The sequence below is a fragment of the Natator depressus genome, chromosome 23 (genome assembly GCF_965152275.1).
Source record: "Natator depressus isolate rNatDep1 chromosome 23, rNatDep2.hap1, whole genome shotgun sequence".
In the NCBI taxonomy this organism is placed as follows: domain Eukaryota; kingdom Metazoa; phylum Chordata; order Testudines; family Cheloniidae; genus Natator; species Natator depressus.
The window spans coordinates 238,256-258,988 of record NC_134256.1 but is presented as its reverse complement, the minus strand read 5'-3'; the positions used below and the strand labels follow the sequence as shown (position 1 = coordinate 258,988).

The 20,733-nt window shown below is 43.7% G+C and overlaps 1 protein-coding gene across 7 annotated transcripts in view; it reads left to right on the top strand.

Annotated features, from left to right (window-relative positions):
• The first annotated feature begins 232 nt into the window (after positions 1-232).
• LOC141976374 (leucine-rich repeat and fibronectin type III domain-containing protein 1-like protein) overlaps positions 233-20,733 on the top strand; it is a 235,524-nt gene continuing 215,023 nt past the window's right edge. For 4 of the 7 annotated variants that reach the window (XM_074937339.1, XM_074937334.1, XM_074937336.1 and 1 more), the window contains exon 1: positions 233-377. The gene's annotated coding sequence lies outside the window, so the exon portion shown is untranslated. The remainder of the gene's footprint in view (positions 378-20,733) is intronic. The other 3 variants (XM_074937338.1, XM_074937333.1, XM_074937340.1) reach the window with 2 other exon arrangements.

Here is a 20,733-nt window from a genome sequence, read left to right as displayed (position 1 = left end):
GCCGCCCGCCGGACTGAGCCCCGGGCACGTCCCGGGGACTCGGCCGAGGGCGCCGCCCCAGCCTGCCTGCCCCGGGCGCAGTGGCCGGGGAGCCCGCGCTGCCGGGGGGCTCGGGGACCGGTCGGGGGCGTAGCGGCGTCGCTTGCAGGGGGCTGGGCGGATTTACACCGGGCTCCGGATTCCCCTTGGGGGAAACCTGGATGTGATTTGTTCTTCTTCCCGCCGGCCGGCCGGCGAGAGACCAGCCCGCCGGGCTGCGCCGCAGGGCGCCCGCCCCCCGCGGGGCCCCTGGACAGCTGCGACTCGTGCTTGGCCGGGGGCAGAGAGCCCTGCCCGCTCCGGATCACTGCGGTGCCAGCGCCTCCACCTCTTCCACGGTAATTCTCTCTCCTTCCATCTCCCAGAGCTGCCGGTGCTGCTCAGACATCGCCTGGCGTGGGAGGGGAGCGCTGGTGTTGGAGGGCTTGGAGGGTGGGTGACAGCGCTGCCCGGCTCTGCGAGGTGTTATCCGCTCGGAAAGGCGCGGCACTGGTCGTGCTGTGCTCCCCGGGGACGCGGAACCTCTCCGTCTGGTTCGGAGCCCTAGATCGGGAAAAGAAGGAATATGGACATGGTGCTTATTTTCAGAGTCAAAGCTAGGGGAGGGAGAGTCGGGAGCCCTGGCATGCAGTTACTTCCTTTTACAAAAATGTCTGGATTTCTTGGCCCTACGTTTATTGAGAGAGTTAATTTTTTAAAAAAGTTGTAGAAAGCTCTGGTTGCTGGTGCTATGAAAGAAGTACTTTGGGTGGGTTTTAATATTTGTTGTTTCCTTGATGTCCTGATTTCCATGCTATTAAAAAAATGCATAGGAATTAAACTTGAGAAAACAGATGATGAAGAGAGAAATCTTCCCTTTGTATGTATGCTGTCTAGGAGATATGGTGTCTGCTATAAATAGAGATGCCGGCTCAGCTGATAAGGGGACAAACAGCATCTAATTTTTAAATTATGTTTGAATTAGCGTTTGACTGTCTCAGCATCTTAACATTTTCTCAGCATCAGCCAGAAGATAAATAATATGGGATGAACAGATTCTAACAGTTTCATGATTTTTTCCCCTAGTTCTTGATAAATTGCATTGTCATTGTCAGATGTGCCTTGTGTTGCTTGTGCCAGTGTTTTAACTCTCTCTATCTCCCTCTGAAGAGAAATGAAATCCAATCATAACATTACAAACACCTGCTGATAAGTGAGAATGCTTCTTATTCAGTGAGTCACTTTCCAGAGCAAGTCAGAGTTGATTTTACACTGAATAAGGCTCCTTGTAATTGGTAATTTGATCATATGTGACGGCTGAAATAAAACTCTCTTAGCAGAATTCTCTCAGGCATTTCATTTTCCCCTTTGCACAATTCCTGGTTTAAATTATTGGTGCCTCATAGTTGAAAATGTTTTTTTAATGGCATCCAGAAACCAAGACCTGCCAAAATCAAAGCCTGATAAGAATTGAGCTGTGTGTGTGTGTTTTAATAGTTTAATTTTGGCATATAATTTAAGCAAAAAGTTTCTAACATTCCACTTCATACACATTTTCAAGGGTTACACCTGATGTGCTGCAACTAGCTGAAGGGAAGGAACCCTGATAAGCCAGGCAGTGCTGTTGTCCGTGTGAGGCTCATGTTTTGTGCAGTGACAGGATGAAGTGGAGCGATATAAATGGATATCATAGTTGATTTTTTTTTTTTTAATATCAGTTGTATTCACATTCAGTCAGAACATCCTTTCAGGTTTCTTTGCTGTATGAAGCTGGTTAAATGATCTGCACAGTGTCCTGTAGTTGCAGGGTCTATTGTAAGAGATTATGGTATTGTCATTGAGACCTGCTAAGGTGATGCACATAATAAAAAAATGAAATGACTGCATAGATTGTAGGTTTGAACTGAGTTTGCTCAGATAGGAAGAAGACTCCCAAGACCATTCACTGGGGAACATCATTTCCAAAAGACCCAGACATAAATGTGAGGATGACGGGGTTCTTTATCTAATAGGAGTTTGAAACATCACAATAGCATAGTTACCTAAGAAAGTTTGTTTTAAGGATGCAAGATGCTTTTTTCCTTTAAGGTTGATTTGGTGAAGGTTTTCCTTCTATACATTGCAGCTGGGAGCACAGGAGTCGAAAGACTCCTATGAAGTATGTGTGCCATTTAATCTCTCATTAAATCTTGAAGATATCTTCCACCTTCTTAAATAAAATTTTATCAGGAGTTAAGATTGATTTCACCCCCCTTTCTGATCAGAATAAAGATGAAGTGCTTCTACTAAAATGCCATGTTATGCATTAAAATATTGCTAGTAGGTACAAGATAGCTTTCAGATAAAAGCAGTTGTGCTGCTCAGGGACCAGGCTAAAATGCAGCTTTAACTCAACTGATAGAAAATCATTCTGAACTGGTGAGGCACAAATAGATTCTTTAGTAAAAAAAAAAAAAAAAAAGGTGAGTGGATGCCAAAATCACTTCTGTTCAGGAAAGCTACTACAAAATATGCTGGCTGCTTTTTACTTCTGAGAAGCCAGTTGAACCTAATTATGTTAGGAGAATGAGGAAGCATCATTGTAGACTTAAATGTGGTGGTTAGAGACTCATAAGGATATTAATGTTTGATTATCTCATAAATCCTAAAAGTCATAGTTTAAAGGCAACTGGCTACAGTTCTTCTCAGATTATGAAGTGATGCATTGATTTTTAATGTTTTGTGCGAATTTAGCATTGCTGGGAGGTGCTAGCTTTTGCAGCCCTGCTGTCTGAGAACCTCATCACAGAACTGGTTACAGTACAGACAGTGCAAGTCTTGCTACCTGCCCACCTGCGATGAAAGAGAATTCTCTAAGCCAATTCAGTCCTTGCTGAGATTACCACAAGGGGGCCCATTCTATGTCTCTGTCCAGTAGGAATTGGTCTGAGACTCGTCTCTAAGGTGCCACAAGTCCTCCTTTTATTTTTATGGTGGAAACTGAACAGCTGTTGACCTGGCTTGGATTTGAACTGATGACCCAGAGCTGAACAGGTCTGTAGTCCATTACCATCCCAGAGCCACCTAGTCATCTTATGCAGTGAGTGCATGGTTTAGGCTGTGCTGTGGTTTTATACCTGTAACATGAGAGAATCTAAGGTATAATTTATACATACCCCAGGAGAGCACTGGCTACAGTCAAGTTTATAATCAGAATCCTTTGGTGTGTCAGAAATAAATGGGGGATTTAGGATGCTTGTGTGATGGGTTCCCCAGGTTGTAACCTGGAACTGGGGTACCAGTGATCCCTCTGTCCCATCAACTTGGGTTCCCTATCATACTGTGACAAGCTGCAAACCTCTCCAGGTACTGCATTTACACAGATATCCACAGGCAGGGACACACCCAGCTGAGTTACATGTATGCTACTCCTAGCCACTCATGAACCAACAACAGAGAGGCTCTAGCCAATTCCCCCCGCCCCCCTGCAGCTCAGGACCCCACACCTGTACCATCTTGCTCTGGTCAGAAGCCTGACCAGTGTAAATTTATTACCAGTCTGCCTCTCCATCAATGTGGAGAGGATATGCACCAGCTTTTGTTCCTGAGCTGAGGTTTTCCAAGCACTTCAAGCAAAATACACTGTTTTAAGTAAAACATAAAACAGGTTTATTAACTACAGAAAGATAGATTTTAAGTGGTAGGCATAAAGGATAGAGATGGTTACCAAAGAAAATAAAAATCAGTGCTCAACCTAAGTCCTATAAACTAAATAGGATTTGAGTCAAGCAGTGTCTCACCCTGACAGACGGTCCAAGCAGGTTACAGATCTTCCATACACAGGCTGGGGCTCATCTTGAGCCCAGGACCACCTTGCCTTGTCAGTCTTTGACAAATAAAAGGAAGTTCTTCTTCACTCAGTGCACAGTCAACCTGTGGAACTCCTTGCCTGAGGAGGTTGTGAAGGCTAGGACTATAACAGGGTTTAAAAGAGAACTGGATAAATTCATGGAGATTAAGTCCATTAATGGCTATTAGCCAGGATGGGTAATGAATTCCCTAGCCTCTGTTTGTCAGAGGGTGGAGATGGATGGCAGGAGAGAGATCACTGGATCATTACCTGTTAGGTTCACTCCCTCTGGGGCACCTGGTATTGGCCACTGTCCGTAGTGTTTGTCCTCCAGATGTGTTTCCAGGTGTTGAGTTGTGGGGGGAAAGTGAGGCCAAGGGATGATGTCACTTCCCCTCTTTTATAGTTTCTTCCAGCTTGCTGGAAAGACCCTTTGCTATGACATGAGTCAAGCAGTCTCCATTGTCTCCGTGCTATCTCTGAGAAGTGTCCATTGTATACAGATCCTGGGATAGTTCTTCGGAGTGTGAATTCCCTTCAGTGGGCCATCAGCATGTCTGGCTGCTCCACTGTTGTATCTGAAAGGCTCCATCATATTTCAGTAACACACACAGAGCAAAACTTCATAACTTCTCATACAATTATAGCACATACAATCTAACAGGGTATTAATGTTCAACAGATCAAGACTTTTAAAATAATAGCTCACAAGGCATACTTTGTACAGAGTATATCATAATTATATGAAAGTGTTGAATATGGGGGTTCCATGGTGCTGTTTTGAGTTACAGAGTGCCACAGCTTGTCATTGGGAACTAGTGTTTGTTCTAACTAGAAATGTGCTGCATGTGTTGTCTTAGAAACAATTCACAGATGCCCTTTAAGAATGCATTTCTGCCAGCAGATTGGCTCCTAATAGGTGTGTTTCAAGTCTGCACATCAAAGCTCACAGATAAGTTCCTTCATCCTGTTTTTTTCCAGAGTGAGGCATTTAACAAGGATTCATTGTTAAGGCCAGAAGGGACCCTAATGATCATATAGTCTGATTGCCTGCATAACTAAGGCTAGGGAATTTCACAAAAAAAGATCGTGCATCAGGCCGGTAAATACTGGTTGAGTGTATTTTTTACCATGTTGTAGCCATGTTGGTCCCACGATATGAGCGACATCAGGTGGGTGAGGTCATATCTTTTTATTTGAAGTTGGTCCACCTAGGCTCTGTATTTTTAGAGAGGTTTCAGAGTAGCAGCCGTGTTAGCCTGTATCCACAAAAAGAAAAGGAGGGCTTGTGGCACCTTAGAGACTAACAAATTTATTTGAGCATAAGCTTTCGTGAGCTACAGATGCATTCAGCCACTGAATGCATCCAATGAAGTGAGCTGTAGTTCACAAAAGCTTATGCTCAAATACATTTGTTAGTCTCTAAGGTGCCACAAGCCCTCCTTTTATTTTTTAGAGAGAGATATACAATCTTGATTTGAAGAGTCCAAATGACAGAGAATCCATCACATCTTTCAGCTCTTGCCAAGTATCTGCTCACTGCTCTAGCTAGGTGACTGAAACATGAGGGCTTTTAGAGAGACTTTATTCTGGAAGTTCAGAACTTGGCAGCTCAGACTGGCTTGTCTAAAGCTTTAATTAACAGGTTTATAATTTGGAGCTTAACTGTTGTGGCGGGTAGAACTGATCAATCCAGCTCAAACTGGCCTCAACAGCTCAAGTTCTTGCTCAGGTAGGACAGTTCTTACCATTTTAGGGGGCTCTGTATGTGTGGGGAGTGAGGCAGCTAGTAGGCAAAACTTTACTGAGAACACAAAAAGAAAAGGAGTACTTGTGGCACTTGATGCACAGTATGCATCCGATGAAGTGAGCTGTAGCTCACAAAAGCTTATGCTCAAATAAATTGGTTAGTCTCTAAGGTGCCACAAGTACTCCTTTTCTTTTTGCGAATACAGACTAACACGGCTGCTACTCTGAAAACTGAGAACACAAAGACCCTCTTTCACACCAGATAAAATAAGACAGCAAAGGCTCTGATGTAAAATCTCTCATTCATCCTTTAAAATAATTTGCTGGTAAAAGGTGCTAGAGTCCTCTCTGGAGACAGATGCTCTCTTCATCCACACAAAGGTACAGCATGCGACCAGAAGTGACTGTGCAAGGTTTCTCTGGGTCCAGTGTACCTAGAGAAACCATCTTTAGGCAAGTTTCAGAGTAACAGCCGTGTTAGTCTGTATTCGCAAAAAGAAAAGGAGTACTTGTGGCACCTTAGAGACTAACCAATTTATTTGAGCATAAGCTTTCGTGAGCTACAGCTCACTTCATTGGATGCATACTGTGGAAAATCCAGATGATGTTTTTAAACACACAAACCAAGAAAAAATGATGAGGTGAGCTGTAGCTCACGAAAGCTTATGCTCAAATAAATCGGTTAGTCTCTAATATGCCACAAGTACTCCTTTTCTTTTTGCATCTTTAGGCAAGTGTAGCCTCCATGTCCCTTTCAGTCAATCTGTTGTCTTTCTGCTGAGATTGCCAATAGAAATGGTTTTGGTGAAAAGTAATTTTGGGTTTTCATCAGAAATGAAAGCCTTGATGTTGTTTTTAATGAAAAAATCAAACTGAATTTGGTTGGTAAACATTTTCAGGTTTTGGTTTAAAACTTGGTTTTCAGTTTTTTCTAAATTGAAAGCAGTTGGGTTTTTTGTTTTACAGAAAATGGTATTCAAATTTTGTTTTCCAGTTTCTCTTTAATTGAAAAATGTTAATGGGAAATTTCAGCACCCCTCCCCCAGCCCAAATTTCCCGTGAAAAATAATTGGCCTTCTTCTTTTTTTTTTTCTAGCTGGCTGTTCTGGTAGTGGGTGTTGAAGCGAGTTTTGCTGGAGGTTGTTAATGAAATGCTACCATGATAATTACTTGGCACATCAGTGTGATCAGGCTGATTAGATCAATTCTCTTTTTACAAAGCTTTTTACACAGGTCTACATTTGCAAAAGCGGCTAGCAAAAAGAAAAGGAGTACTTGTGGCACCTTAGAGACTAACAAATTTATTTGAGCATAAGCTTTCGTGAGCTACAGCTCACTTCACAAAAGCTTATGCTCAAATAAATTTGTTAGTCTCTTAAGGTGCCACAAGTACTCCTTTTCTTTTTGTGGATACAGACTAACATGGCTGCTACTCTGAAAAGTGACTAGGGATTCTGGGAGCTCAAGTTAGCACTTTAAAGAGGTCTGAGTTTCGGAACATTCTGGAAGTTGGGCTTCCCTTTGAGTTTTTCAGGTGGAAGACAGTATGGCCAGATGGCTAGAGCACTAGACTGGGACTCAGGAGACCTGCATTCTATTCCTAGCTTGTCCACTGGTATGCTGGGTAATTCCATTCTCCTTTCGGTGCCTCAGTTTCCCCACCTGTAAAATGGGGATAATGATGCTTACCTTCTTTATAACGTTCTTTTGGATCTGCTGAGGGAAAGCACTATATAAAATCCAGAGATTATAATTGGTTATTACCCCAACTCACTGGTCATGTTTGAACATTTAGGCCATGGCAACTGTGTGACACAGGGTCAGCTGGATCTCAGAGCTCAGGAAATGCAAAGACTCCAGGGGCTTAAGGCCAAATCCCAATTTATTAACCACCAAAGTGCACCATAGATCCAAATAGGGTCCCAGACTTTTTTCTATGCCTGCAGGTCTTTTCATCACTACATGCAGACAGTCCTTGGACTTATGACACAATTGGTTTCTGAAAATTGCGTCAGAAGTCAAAATTGCGTCATAATTCGGAACTGCAGGCTACTCCATTGCGGGACCGAGCGTCGTAAAGTCGAAACCAATTGTCGTAAGTTGAATTAGAGTGTCAGTTCAGAAACGTCATAAATCAAGGACTCCCTGTACTCCTTCTGGTGACCTACCAGGCCCACCTACTCGTAAAGGGATAGCACCCTATCCCAAAGTAGCCAGCTGTTGGATTGTGATGATATGAACACCTGTCGATAGGTCTCAGCATTGTCAGACCCCAGCCAGATAGGTTGTCCGCCAGGCAAGAACTTTAATTCTTCCAGTTGCCTTGGCCCATTTGTCTCTGGCCTCCTCAAAGGTTATTTGGGGTAGAGAGGCTATGAATTTGCATCAGACACTTCTTATCCTATTCTTTTCAGAAAATGGAAAGGTCATTATCTGCACGCATGTTCCAGAAGGATTTGCACTCATCTAACGGGGGAATCATTTCTGTGGATATAATAAGTGAAATTTTGCTGCATTGGGAGGTATTGGACAAAGGAGAACTCCTGAGCATAATTTCAAAAGAGGAACTGCATTGATTTTTGTAACTAAGAGGAACTATACTCCTCTGATCCAATGCTTGGTTTTATGTCCTTTTCCAGAAGAGCAATTAGTCTGGGAAAATTGGCAGTGCTCAGCCCAGTTGTGACAAGAGTTCACTATGGAACAGAATTCCTTTGAAATATGTGCATATTCTCATCTAATCAGTCATGATCACATTTCCAGACACATTTCTAGGATCACTGAACCTCTGCTGAGCCCAATCATGTGTAGTCAGTACAATCTTGTGCAAGACCAAATAACTCCACCTTTTGCTAAAGCTAGTGGTTCCAGATATTTTTTTTAATCAAAACTAAATTATTTATATCCTTGTTGCAGCTCTTTAGCACCCAGCAGTTTCCTAAAGGGATTGTTAAGCGCAAAGAGGGAGAGAAAAAAAATTAAAAAGAAAAGGAGTACTTGTGGCATCTTAGAGACTAACCAATTTATTTGAGCATAAGCTTTCGTGAGCTTATGCTCAAATAAATTGGTTAGTCTCTAAGGTGCCACAAGTACTCCTTTTCTTTTTGCGAACACAGACTAACACGGCTGTTACTCTGAAAAAAAATTAAGAAATCCCAGCCCAGTCTTTGCAGCTCATTTATTGCCTGAGATGCTTTCAAGTGTACCCTTTCCTGGAGAATAACATGTGCTCCTAACCAGAGCCCCACCCGTGCCCTCACTTCCACGTTCCTGGTTATCTTCAGTCTTGACAACCAAATACTTTCTTTTCCTAGGAAAGAATGCACAGTCTGCTGGGCTGGGGGAGGGGGTATACAACCCCTTTTAAGGAACAGTCTGGAGCTTACAGCTAAAACAGCCTGTGCGCAATCAAGGAGCACCCTCCCTCATCTTTGGGTCTGGGCTGTATAAACAGGAAAAGAAGCTGAGCAGGAGCAAGAGACGGGACTGGGAGCCATGCTGGATGGGCCCTAGAAACTGTTTTTCTGACCACATGTTTGGCTGCTTTGTCTCATGCCTTTTAGGTAAGGGCCTTATGAACCGGGTTTTGGCCTCCCCCAGCTCTAATCTTGTATATCTACTTAAAAATAGCTAAACTCGTGCAATCTTGGGTCATTTTTTCTGGGATGGTTTTGGGGAGGGTTTTTTTCTGAAGGGAGATTTTGAAAACTGTGGGGCCCTGTTCGTACTGCAGTCCTTCCCCAGACATAATTCCCACTCTAGTTTTGCCTGAGTGAGGACTGCAGTAGTAATGTGTGTGGTCAAAGAGACCCCCTTGGGACTGTCACCTGACGTGCTGAAACTACGTCTGAGCCCGTTTTCCTTGCCAGCTTGGGACTCCAGAACCCTTGTCTTTTTGAGCCAGACACACAAGTCCTTCTCAACACAAACCCAGGGTCTGAGCGCCCCCCTCCCCCCCCCCCCAAGCTGCAGACTTTAACCAAAACTGCTCAGCAGGTTTCCTATCTCCAACACCCAGACACCCAGCTCCCAACAGGATCCAAACCCCAAATAAATCCATTTTACTCTGTATAAAGCTTATACAGGGTAAACTCATAAATTGTCCACTATCTGTAACACTGCTAGAGAGAAATGCACAGCTGCTCTCCCCCCCAGGCATTAATCACTTACTCTGGGTTTTTCAATAAACAAAAGTGATTTTATTAAGTATAAAAAGTAGGATTTAAGTGATTCCAAATAATAACAGAACAAATTAAGTTACCAAGCAAAATAAAACAAAACACGCAAGTGTAAGCCTAATACATTTAAGAAAGGTTTTGGAGTGGTAGCCGTGTTAGTCTGTATCAGCAGAAAGAATGAGGAGTACTTGTGGCACCTTAGAGACTAACAAATTTATTTGAGCATAACCTTACGTGTGCTAAAGCCCATTTCATCAGATGGATGCAGTGGAAAATACAGTAGGAAGATAGATAGATATACAGAAAACGTGAAAAAATGGGGGTTGCCATACCAACTTTTAATGAGACCAATCGATTAAGGTGTGCTATTATCAGCAGGAGAAAAAAAAACTTTTGTAGTGATAATCCGGAAGGCCCATTTCAAACAGTTGACAAGAAGGTGTGAGTAACAGTAGGGGTGAAATTAGCATGGAGAAATAGTATTAGTTAGTGTAATGACTCCCAGTCTTTATTCAAGCCTAATTTAATGGTGTCCAGTTTGCAGATTAATTCCAGTTCTGCTGTTTCTCATTGGAGTCTGTTTTCGAAGTTTTTTTGTTGAATAATTGCGACTTTTAGGTCTGTAATTGAGTGTCCAGGGATGTTGAAGTGTTCTCCAACTGGTTTTTGAATATTATAATTCTTGATGTCTGATTTGTGTCCATTTATTCTTTTGCATAGAGACTGTCTGGTTTGGCCAATGTACATGGCAGAGAGGCATTGCTGGCACATGATGGCATATATCACACTGTTAGATGTGCAGGTGAACGAGCCTCTTATGGTGTGGCTGATGTGATTAGGTCCTATGATGGTGTCCCTTGAATAGATATGTGGACAGAGTTGGCAACGGGCTTTGTTGCAAGGATAGGTTCCTGGGTTAGTGTGTTTTGTGTGGTTGCTGAAACTGAATACAAGTAAATCTCAGCCTCAGAGATATTCCAATAAGCTTCTTTCACAGACTAGACTCCTTCCTTGTCTGGGCCTAATCCTTTCCCCGGTACAGTTCTTGTTCCAGCTCAGGTGGTAACTAGGGGATTTTTCATGACTGGCCCCCTTTTATAGCTTTGGCCCAAGGCGGAAATCCTTTGTCTCTCTGGGTTCCCGCCCTTCCTTCTAAATGGAAAAGTACCAGGTTTAAGATGGATTCCAGAATCAGGTGACATGGTCACATGTCACTGTAAGACCTCATTCTTCATTACCCACAGGCTGGCCCCCATGTCCACAAGAAGGCCTGCAGGTAAATAAACCATATTCAGCCAATTGTCCTAGTCAATGGGTGCCATCAAGATTCTAAACCACCATTAATGGCCCACACTTTGCATAATTACAGTAGGACCTCAGAGTTAACTTCATATTTCTAGGTTTCAGAGTAACAGCCCTGTTAGTCTGTATTCGCAAAAAGAAAAGGAGTACTTGTGGCACCTTAGAGACTAACCAATTTATTTGAGCATAAGCTTTCGTGAGCTACAGCATCCGATGAAGTGAGCTGTAGCTCACGAAAGCTTATGCTCAAATAAATTGGTTAGTCTCTAAGGTGCCACAGGTACTCCTTTTCTTCATATTTCTAGTTTTAAATACAAGAATGATACATACATACACATAGGGTGAACACACTCAGCAGATTATAAACTTTGTCAGGATACCTTCCAAGAGACCTTTTGCATAAAGCATATTCCAGTTACATTATATTCACATTCCAAGCATATTTTCATAAAGCATATGGAGTGCAACATCACAATGTGGCACAATAGTGAGAGGCAGGCAGTTGCTTACAGAGTGTTTCTAATACTTACAGGGTGTTATATACTGACAGTATTTATAGGGCCAGCAATAATATAGACACACATGGCTTCCTTCTCCTTGCCAATTCACATTAAAAAAGGACGTTAATAACCATTAACTGTATTAGAGCTCTTGTTAAGTTTGTTGAATTGAAAAAGCTTCCTACGGGAAGAATAATGGACAGGGCAGTTTCTCATAGCAGCATGACCTCTGCCCACTGTTCCTTCACCACCTGTCTGGAGGTGCTGCTTCTAAGCTGTGAGAAGAGAGTTCGGTTGTCTTGCCTAATTGCTGGCTTCTGTACATGGATTTCTGACAAGGGGATTAAATTTTAATATATGGACATCTGAACATTCTGAGATGAACTGATCCCACCCCTTACAAGGCCTGTAGAAATACCTTCAGATGGCAGCATTTTATCAACCTAGAATTGTCTAAATAAGTAGAGCCCTGCAAATCCGTGGATATCCACTTTATATCCATGGATATCCACATGTTTGCAGATCAGATTCTGATCCAAGTTTGGTATCCATGCAGTGCTCTATAAATAAGAGGTAAAAGTCAAATAGTTAATCTAGGCTCACCAGCTGGTAAATTCTGAGACCCCCACAGTATGATGCTGCAGTGGTGGGTTTTTACCTGCAGTTTTGTTTGTTTTGTATTTATACTTCACACCTGTTTCATTAATGATTTTTCTATGATTGCGTGGTGCAGTGTTTTGCGAACCTGATCTTGGAAATTCTTTGGGATAAAATAGTGGCTTAGTTTGTGGGGGACAGGGGCATCCAGAATGTGAGAAATAAGCTCTGGGTATTAGGTTTCAGAGTAGCAGCCGTGTTAGTCTGTATTCGCAAGAAGAAAAGGAGTACTCCTGCTCTGGGTATTGTACAGCTACAAGTCAAGAGTAAAGAGCTACAAGGAAAGTGTGGGCCCCTTACTGAATGAGGGAGGCAACCTAGTGACAGAGGATGTGGAAAAAGCTAATGTACTCAATGCTTTTTTTGCCTCTGTCTTCACGAACAAGGTCAGCTCCCAGACTGCTGCGCTGGGCATCACAGCATGGGGAGTAGATGGCCAGCCCTCAGAGGAGAAAGAGGTGGTTAGGGACTATTTAGAAAAGCTGGACGTGCACAAGTCCATGGGGCTGGACGAGTTGCATCCGAGAGTGCTAAAGGAATTGGCGGCTGTGATTGCAGAGCCATTGGCCATTATCTTTGAAAACTCGTGGCGAACGGGGGAAGTCCCGGATGACTGGAAAAAGGCTAATGTAGTGCCAATCTTTAAAAAAGGGAAGAAGGAGGATCCTGGGAACTACAGGCCAGTCAGCCTCACCTCAGTCCCCGGAAAAATCATGGAGCAGGTCCTCAAGGAATCAGTCCTGAAGCACTTACACGAGAGGAAAGTGATCAGGAACAGTCAGCATGGATTCACCAAGGGAAGGTCATGCCTGACTAATCTAATCTCCTTCTATGAAGAGATTACTGGTTCTGTGGATGAAGGGAAAGCAGTGGATGTATTGTTTCTTGACTTTAGCAAAGCTTTTGACACAGTCTCCCACAGTATTCTTGTCAGCAAGTTAAAGAAGTATGGGCTGGATGAAAGCACTATAAGGTGGGTAGAAAGTTGGCGAGATTGTCGGGCTCAACGGGTAGTGATCAATGGCTCCATGTCTAGTTGGCAGCCGGTGTCAAGTGGAGTGCCCCAGGGGTCGGTCCTGGGGCCGGTTTTGTTCAATATCTTCCTAAATGATCTGGAGGATGGTGTGGATTGCACTCTCAGCAAATTTGCGGATGATACTAAACTAGGAGGAGTGGTAGATACGCTGGAGGGCAGGGATAGGATACAGAGGGACCTAGACAAATTGGAGGATTGGGCCAAAAGAAATCTGATGAGGTTCAATAAGGATAAGTGCAGGGTCCTGCACTTAGGACGGAAGAACCCAATGCACAGCTACAGACTAGGGAGCGAATGGCTCGGCAGCAGTTCTGCAGAAAAGGACCTAGGGGTGACAGTGGACGAGAAGCTGGATATGAGTCAGCAGTGTGCCCTTGTTGCCAAGAAGGCCAATGGCATTTTGGGATGTATAAGTGTTGGATCATATTAAAGAAGTTCTGTATTAAAATCACAAATGAGTTTGATTCCCCATAGTTTAAATTCCAGGGTATTACTAATTAAGAGGTCTCTTGGGTTTTGGTACTGTTTCTCTCCCTCTATGTGTGAAACTTGCAAGCTGCTAATTGTGTTAGTACATTCTAAGACAGAGTCTGTTCTCAAAGCAATTCACAGAGACTCAAAGCAATACTCTAACAACAGAAACAGCACCCAGAGACTCCTCGCCCTTTTGTTGTATTAACAATTGTGATTAAAATAGAGATAGAGGATGTATGTGGATGGATGCTTGGTGTGGATAATAACTGAATGATCAGGGAGGTGCCAGCCTAAGAATCCAGTGTCCATCGGCTGAAGAAGGCGTCAAGTGGAAATAACCAGAGGACCCCCGGAGGGCAGACTGGAATCCACCCAACAGCCTCAAGAATGGGAGAACCAAAGAACAAGATAAAATCTAGCAGCACGGAGCCGTCAGGAATGTGCCATCTGCTGATTGATTCAGCAACAGCATGATGAAGCAATTCCCACAGACTGGCCTAGGAAGAAATTCCTATAAAAAGAGACTCTAAAAAGTGAGAACTTTGGGGTCTGATTCTGCAAACCAACTTCCAGGAGCATCAGATGAGCATCTGACAAGGCCCTGCTCCCTCCTCATGTCCAGGCCACCTGGCCAGTGGCTTGGCATGAGCAACTCTAAGGCTGGTAACTATGATAACAACCTTGCAGAACCTGTGTGTGTGTGTGTGTGAGTGTGTGTGTGTGAATGAATGTGTGAATAAATATGAGATTGAATGGAATGTTATAGCTGTAACTAACTGTTCACTATGATTCTTTCTGTATTCACAATAAATGTGGTATTTTGCCTTTTTCCCTTTAATAAGATCCTGCTGGTTTTGAATTTATTGGTACAACATAAGTAGGGGCATAGCGAGCAGATCGAGGGACGTGATCGTTCCCCTCTATTCGACATTGGTGAGGCCTCATCTGGAGTACTGTGTCCAGTTTTGGGCCCCACACTACAAGAAGGATGTGGATAAATTGGAGAGAGTCCAGTGAAGGGCAACAAAAATGATTAGGGGTCTGGAACACATGACTTATGAGGAGAGGCTGAGGGAACTGGGATTGTTTAGTCTGCAGAAGAGAAGAATGAGGGGGGATTTGATAGCTACTTTCAACTACCTGAGAGATAGTTCCAGAGAGGATGGTTCTAGACTATTCTCAGTGGTAGAAGAGGACAGGACAAGGAGTAATGGTCTCAAGTTGCAGTGGGGGAGGTTTAGGTTGGATATTAGGAAAAACTTTTTCACCAAGAGGGTGGTGAAACACTGGAATGTGTTACCTAGGGAGGTGGTAGAATCTCCTTCCTTAGAAGTTTTTAAGGTCAGGCTTGACAAAGCCCTGGCGGGGATGATTTAATTGGGGATTGGTCCTGCTTTGAGCAGGGGGTTGGACTAGATGACCTCCTGAGGTCCCTTCCAACCCTGATATTCTATGATTCTAAGAGTTTGATATTTCCTTCTCCATTGCCGTTGAAGGTTTGCAGACTATGCAGTTTTAATTGTTGGGCTGCCTGCAGGGAGTTGAGCCAGTGCTCCCCACCTTTGCTCTTGTGAGGTTTTCTTTCTGGCTAAAACTTCAGCCACACCTAATTCTTATTACTTTCCTCCTCTCGGTGTGTTTAGCATATTTCCTCGGTCCTCTTATCCTTCAACATTTTTATTCTGGGTGATCAATTGCTCATGAATGTGAGGTGCTATAGCACAGGGTGTAAGCCAGAAGCTATCAAAATTCCTTCTGGGAGGGCAGGGGGAAGGGTAAGATGGGGAGAAAAGTGAAGCTAGGACCAGGCCACACTTGGATAGGGAAACCATCCTCTTTTCCTATCCCCCAAAGGGAAACCCAGGATGCTACAGGAAGTGCTTTTGCTGATACAGCAGCAGACCTTCTAATGCTGGGCTTTCAGACCTGCCTGCCAGTATATGGGGAATCCTGCCTCTGGCTACTTTCCCCACTCCCCCGTCTCCTCCATCAAGAGAGGCAGTTAACCTCCCCCGCCACCCCCACCCCACCCCTCCAGCCTCATATGTGCACTCAAGATCCTGGAGAAGTCTTTGGATAGGGGAAGGGGTAGATGGAGCAGCTGACCCTAATTGTTCAAGTGGGGAGGGGGGCACATAATTGCTTAGGATTGTTCTGTTCTCCCCTTTGCCTCCCAGTGAAAACTGGGTTGGTTCCTCTCCCTTTCCTCTCTCCCTGATGCTGCAGGCCTGGGAGAAGAAAGGTAAAGAGACCCTGGAGCTGCCCCGCTCAGACCTGGCAGTGTCTGTGCAGGAATTTCCCAGCTGTAGAAGCAGCCAGAGGTGTGGCTAGGGAGGTGTTGAAGTGGGACAGGTGTGAGAGTTCGGGGGAGCGTTAAATGAGTTAGTTTGGAGCTGGAAGACACGTAATTAATAGGGGCTGAGGGACAGACAGATAGAGGGCTGGAGGGGCATGGAATGAATGAATTAGAGTTTGGGGAGAAATTGGAGCTCTTTGTGCCATTATGCAGTACTTTATGCAGATTTGTGTAACTTTTTGCAAATTAAAAATCTACTTTTTTTGTCACAAAGTGGTGGCAGGTGTGAGTGGCCTGTTTTCCTCACACTCGGTATTACACTGCTTCCAGGTTTTAAGGATTGCTATGGTATCTGAGCCACCCTCTTTTAAGAGAGAGCTAAAATACTCTCAATTCTTGTGGTCTTTGCAAGAGTTGGAGGGTGGACATGGATGTCCTGACTAAACTGCAGTCCAGGTAGCTGCGTTCCAGCTGTCCAAAGTGCCACCTGTGAATCCAGTTGGATACCTGTATGGTTTACGTCCTGCCCCACAGCTGTTGCTGCATCCAGTTTAAACAGCTGCTACATTTTGTCCCCGAGGTAGCAGCATTTCATTGATGGGGGAAGCGCTTGCTGTGTGTATAAAATGCATTGGGATGCAAGACACAATACAAACAAAGAATGCTGCTGTTTGTTAACCTTGTTTCTGTTGTGCTGCCCAGCAGTAGGCTCCAGATACAGCTTTTAGTAGCATAGTGATCGAGGCAGTCAGTGCTTCTCCTTGTCCTTGCCCTGAAGCTGTAGGCAGAATTGCAGGGGTGACAGTGAGTGTGGTTCACTGTGATCTGTGAGGCTATGATTTAGTGTGACATTGCAAATAATTTGCTGGGAGCCAGTTGTAAGGTGCTGCTTGTGTGTGTGTCACTACTGCCCTCTGGTGAATGGAATGAGACCTGGTCCAGTGTTCTTACAGGTGAGCCCCAAGAGGGCAGCATAGCAAGCTTTAGTGTCAGGGTCATTCAGGTAGACTGTATCTCATGGAACAAGAAGCCAAAGGCTGTGGGTTCTGTCCCCGAAGCCAGGTATTTGCGACATATATTCATATCGTCTCTCTGTCCACAAGACTAGGAGACTGGAGTTTGTTGTTTGCAAGCTGTGAGGAGAAGGGAAAGGGGCAGACTTACCCCTCTGGTTCTTTTTTGACCCCTGTTACAGTCCTGGCCTTCACAACATCCTTTGGTAGTGAGTTTCTCAGGTTGACTGTGCGTTGTCTGAAGAATGGCCACTGCTGGCCTAAATAACACAATAAGTGTGTTCCATTCCCATAAATTCTCTGTTGCTGTTTCCGTAACATATTTTGTTTTTTACAGGACCGGGTTGTTAGCCCTGTGCCTAACCCCCAACCTGGAGGACCAGGGTGTCTGTTTTGTCTGGCCCCTCCCCCCAAAGACCAATCCGTCATGGCTGAACCTACCAGGAGCAAAAAGCCCCTGCTGACACAGACTCTGGGGATTGTTAGAGCACACAAGCTGTCCTGCCGTGACAAGGCACAGACACCAGAGGACACAAAATGACGCGGCTTATCAGTGGTAAACACTCTCATCAGGAACAAACTAGGACATGTACTAACAACTGAAATATTGAATGTGGTTTAAGCGAAACTTACCTTTACTGGCTTGGCAATTTTTATGTATATATGGAGAAGTCAGGAGCAGCATGGGCCCATAGATGTTAATCTCTCCTCCCACTGTTTGGGAAGCAGTGACTCTGAAAAGGACTTGCGGTTATGGCGGGTAATCAACTGAACATGAGCTCCCAGTGTAAAGATGTGGCCACAATGGCTAATGCAATCTTTGGATGTATAAATGGAGGAATCCCAAGTATGAGAATGGAGGTTATATTAACTCTATATCTGACTCTGGTACAACCACTGCTGGAATATTGTGTCCAGTTCTAGTGTCCACAATTCAAGAAGGATGTTGATAAATTGGAGAGGGTTCAGAGAATAGCCCCAAGAATGATTAAAGGATTGGGAATCATGGCATAGAGTGATAGAAACTGATCAAGTCACCCCTTAATCTCCTCTTTGTTGAAATAAACAGATTGAGTTCCTTGAGTCTAAGTAACACATGGAGAACAAAAATTTGATGATAAATGGCTCTTCAGTGTATCAGACAAAGGTATAACACGATCCAGTGGCTGGAAGTTGAAGCTAAACAAATTCAGACTAGAAATAAGGTGCACATTTTAAAGTGAGGGTAATTAACCTTTGGAACAATTTACCGGCTCTGGCGGATTCTCCATCATTGGATATTTTTCTAATCTAAAGGATCCTTTAGTGTAAACAGAAATTAATTCAGGGTAGTCGTATGGCCTGTGTTATGCAGGAGATCAGGTTAGAGGATCCTTGCTGGCCTTATCTGTATAATCTATATAATTCCTCTGCTATCTGGTGTTATTAAAACAAGAGCAATACCCTGGTGACACCTAGGATTCTGGGTGGGGAGTCGCATTTTCTGTGCATTTAGATGCACTGAGTTTACTTGGAGGTTGTTGTCGGCTGGTGGGGACCTGGGACTCCTAAATTCTTTGTCCAGATTGAGACACCATAACGGAGCCTGATTTTCGGGAAGTGCTGATTACCCACTCTCTGAAAACGAGGCTCCTTTAAGGCCCCCCAACATCACTAAGAAAATCTCAGCCTATTTTCTTATCTGACATGTGACAATTGGGTTTTTGGAGCCCAGGAATGAGAGGAGCCCAGTTTAGACATGTCCCTTTCAGAGCACCTGGCGTCGTGGTGTCTCTAAGGCTATGTCTACTGCGGGATCGATGCTGCTGCGATGGATGCATTGGGGTTCGATTTAGCGGGTCTAGTGGATACCCACTAAATCAATGACAGAGCACTCTCTGGTCGACTCCAGTACTCCACCGGGAACGAGAGGAGTAAGGTAAGTCGATGGGAGAGCGTCTCCCATTGACCCAGCGCGGTGTAGATCCTGCAGTTAGTCGACCTAAGGTATGTCGACTCCAGCTACTTTATTCACATAGCGGGAGTAGCGTAACTTAGGTCAACTTGCCGTGGTAGTATAGACAAAGTCTAAGACATGAACAGAGCTTTCTAGCACTTACGATATAAGACAAAATATTTAGGTCTGACTGTTCCACAACTCTTCCTTCACCCGCTATAATTAGAAGCTATTTCTGGGTTTTAAAATTACAGACTCTTAGATTCTACTCTCAGGTGAACTTTTCTCTGCATCCCCTGGTGTTATGTCATCAGCAACAGAGAGAATCCTAGACTGTATTTTCTACCCAGTGTTATTGCTGGGAGTTAAAGATTTTGCTGTGATCACACATTTTCTGCTGTGCCTATTTTCCTATTATAAACTTAATACGCATAAGAAATATTAAGCCAACACACTCAGATCAAGAATACCATAAACTTTCCACATCTGCCCGTTGGATGCTGGTTCTCTGTCTCATGTTAAGCCTACTCTAAATATTTTCGGCTTTGTGTGTTTTCTTTGTGTGTGTCAGACAGGAGCTTTGTGTATTGATAAAAATGAACATGTAAGTTCCGTTTAATTAAATTACCCTCTTGAGCAGCCTGACTGATATTTGCAGCTTTTCCCACAGCCCATCTTAAATGTTGCAGGACTGTGATACTGCAAAATATAGCATAGGCCAGACCAACTCAAGGGCAAAACTCCCACTAAGCTTCAGTTCGACCAAGGTCTGGCAGAGTTCCTCTGATTTGTTTCATGGGGCGAATCCTGCCCTCAGATACACACATACTGAAATCAATGGGAATTGCACATGTGTGGTGGCAGGTAGAAATGAGCCCCCTTTATAATAGATATTCATCAATATTGATTTAATGTGTATTCTTCTATTTTGAGGACATAAGTGCTGCGTAGTTCTTTTGCTAGCCCTCCATAGATGGGTGCTTTTCACGCCAATACATTTAAAAATTGTTTCATATAAAATGTGTATGTTTGATATAATTATATAAATTTATATATGTTGCCTAATTTTAAGTACAATGTCTCTAGTTAGTTAAGGCACAAGGCTTCATAGGTCAAAATGGGCTATTTTCATAAGACTATAAAGTAGTGAGACCTCTTGACAAGATTCAGGAAATAGCATGCTAGCTATATATTGGCATTTTCCAGCCAAATGGGAGCTTTAATCACCAAATCGAGGTCCTTAGGGCATCCAGACTAATAAGAAAGTTGCATTTTTTTTGGTCTGTTTTTTTCCAGATGCCAGGTGAAAGAGTTTCTTTATTTTGCTGGAGCATTTGGTGAATGTATCTGCAAGATCTCGTTCTGTTTTGGGTCATACTTTTCAGCTCACTTACCAGGATCACAAAGAGTTCAGGTAGAAAGAAGTTATCAAGTGAAATTTTGCATCTGTCTCGCTCTTCATAAAATAAAGAGGGTGATGTTTTGTTTTTTGTTTTTTTTCCCTTTAATCCAACTCCTGTCTTGTTTCCTAAAAGAGCAATTTTCTTCAGAGAGACGCATAAGATGCATCAAGTGGTTTGTCATGTTTACCCTATCTGCACTCGCTGACCCTGCTGGTGTGAGGTCTTGCAATCATGGGCCACTGTTCTTCTGGTTCAGGCAGAATGCTCAGCCTGCCTGGCACAGGGATGGTGTCATATTGCAGCATTGTTTCATTTACTCCAGATTAGAGCTGTAGCTGCAGG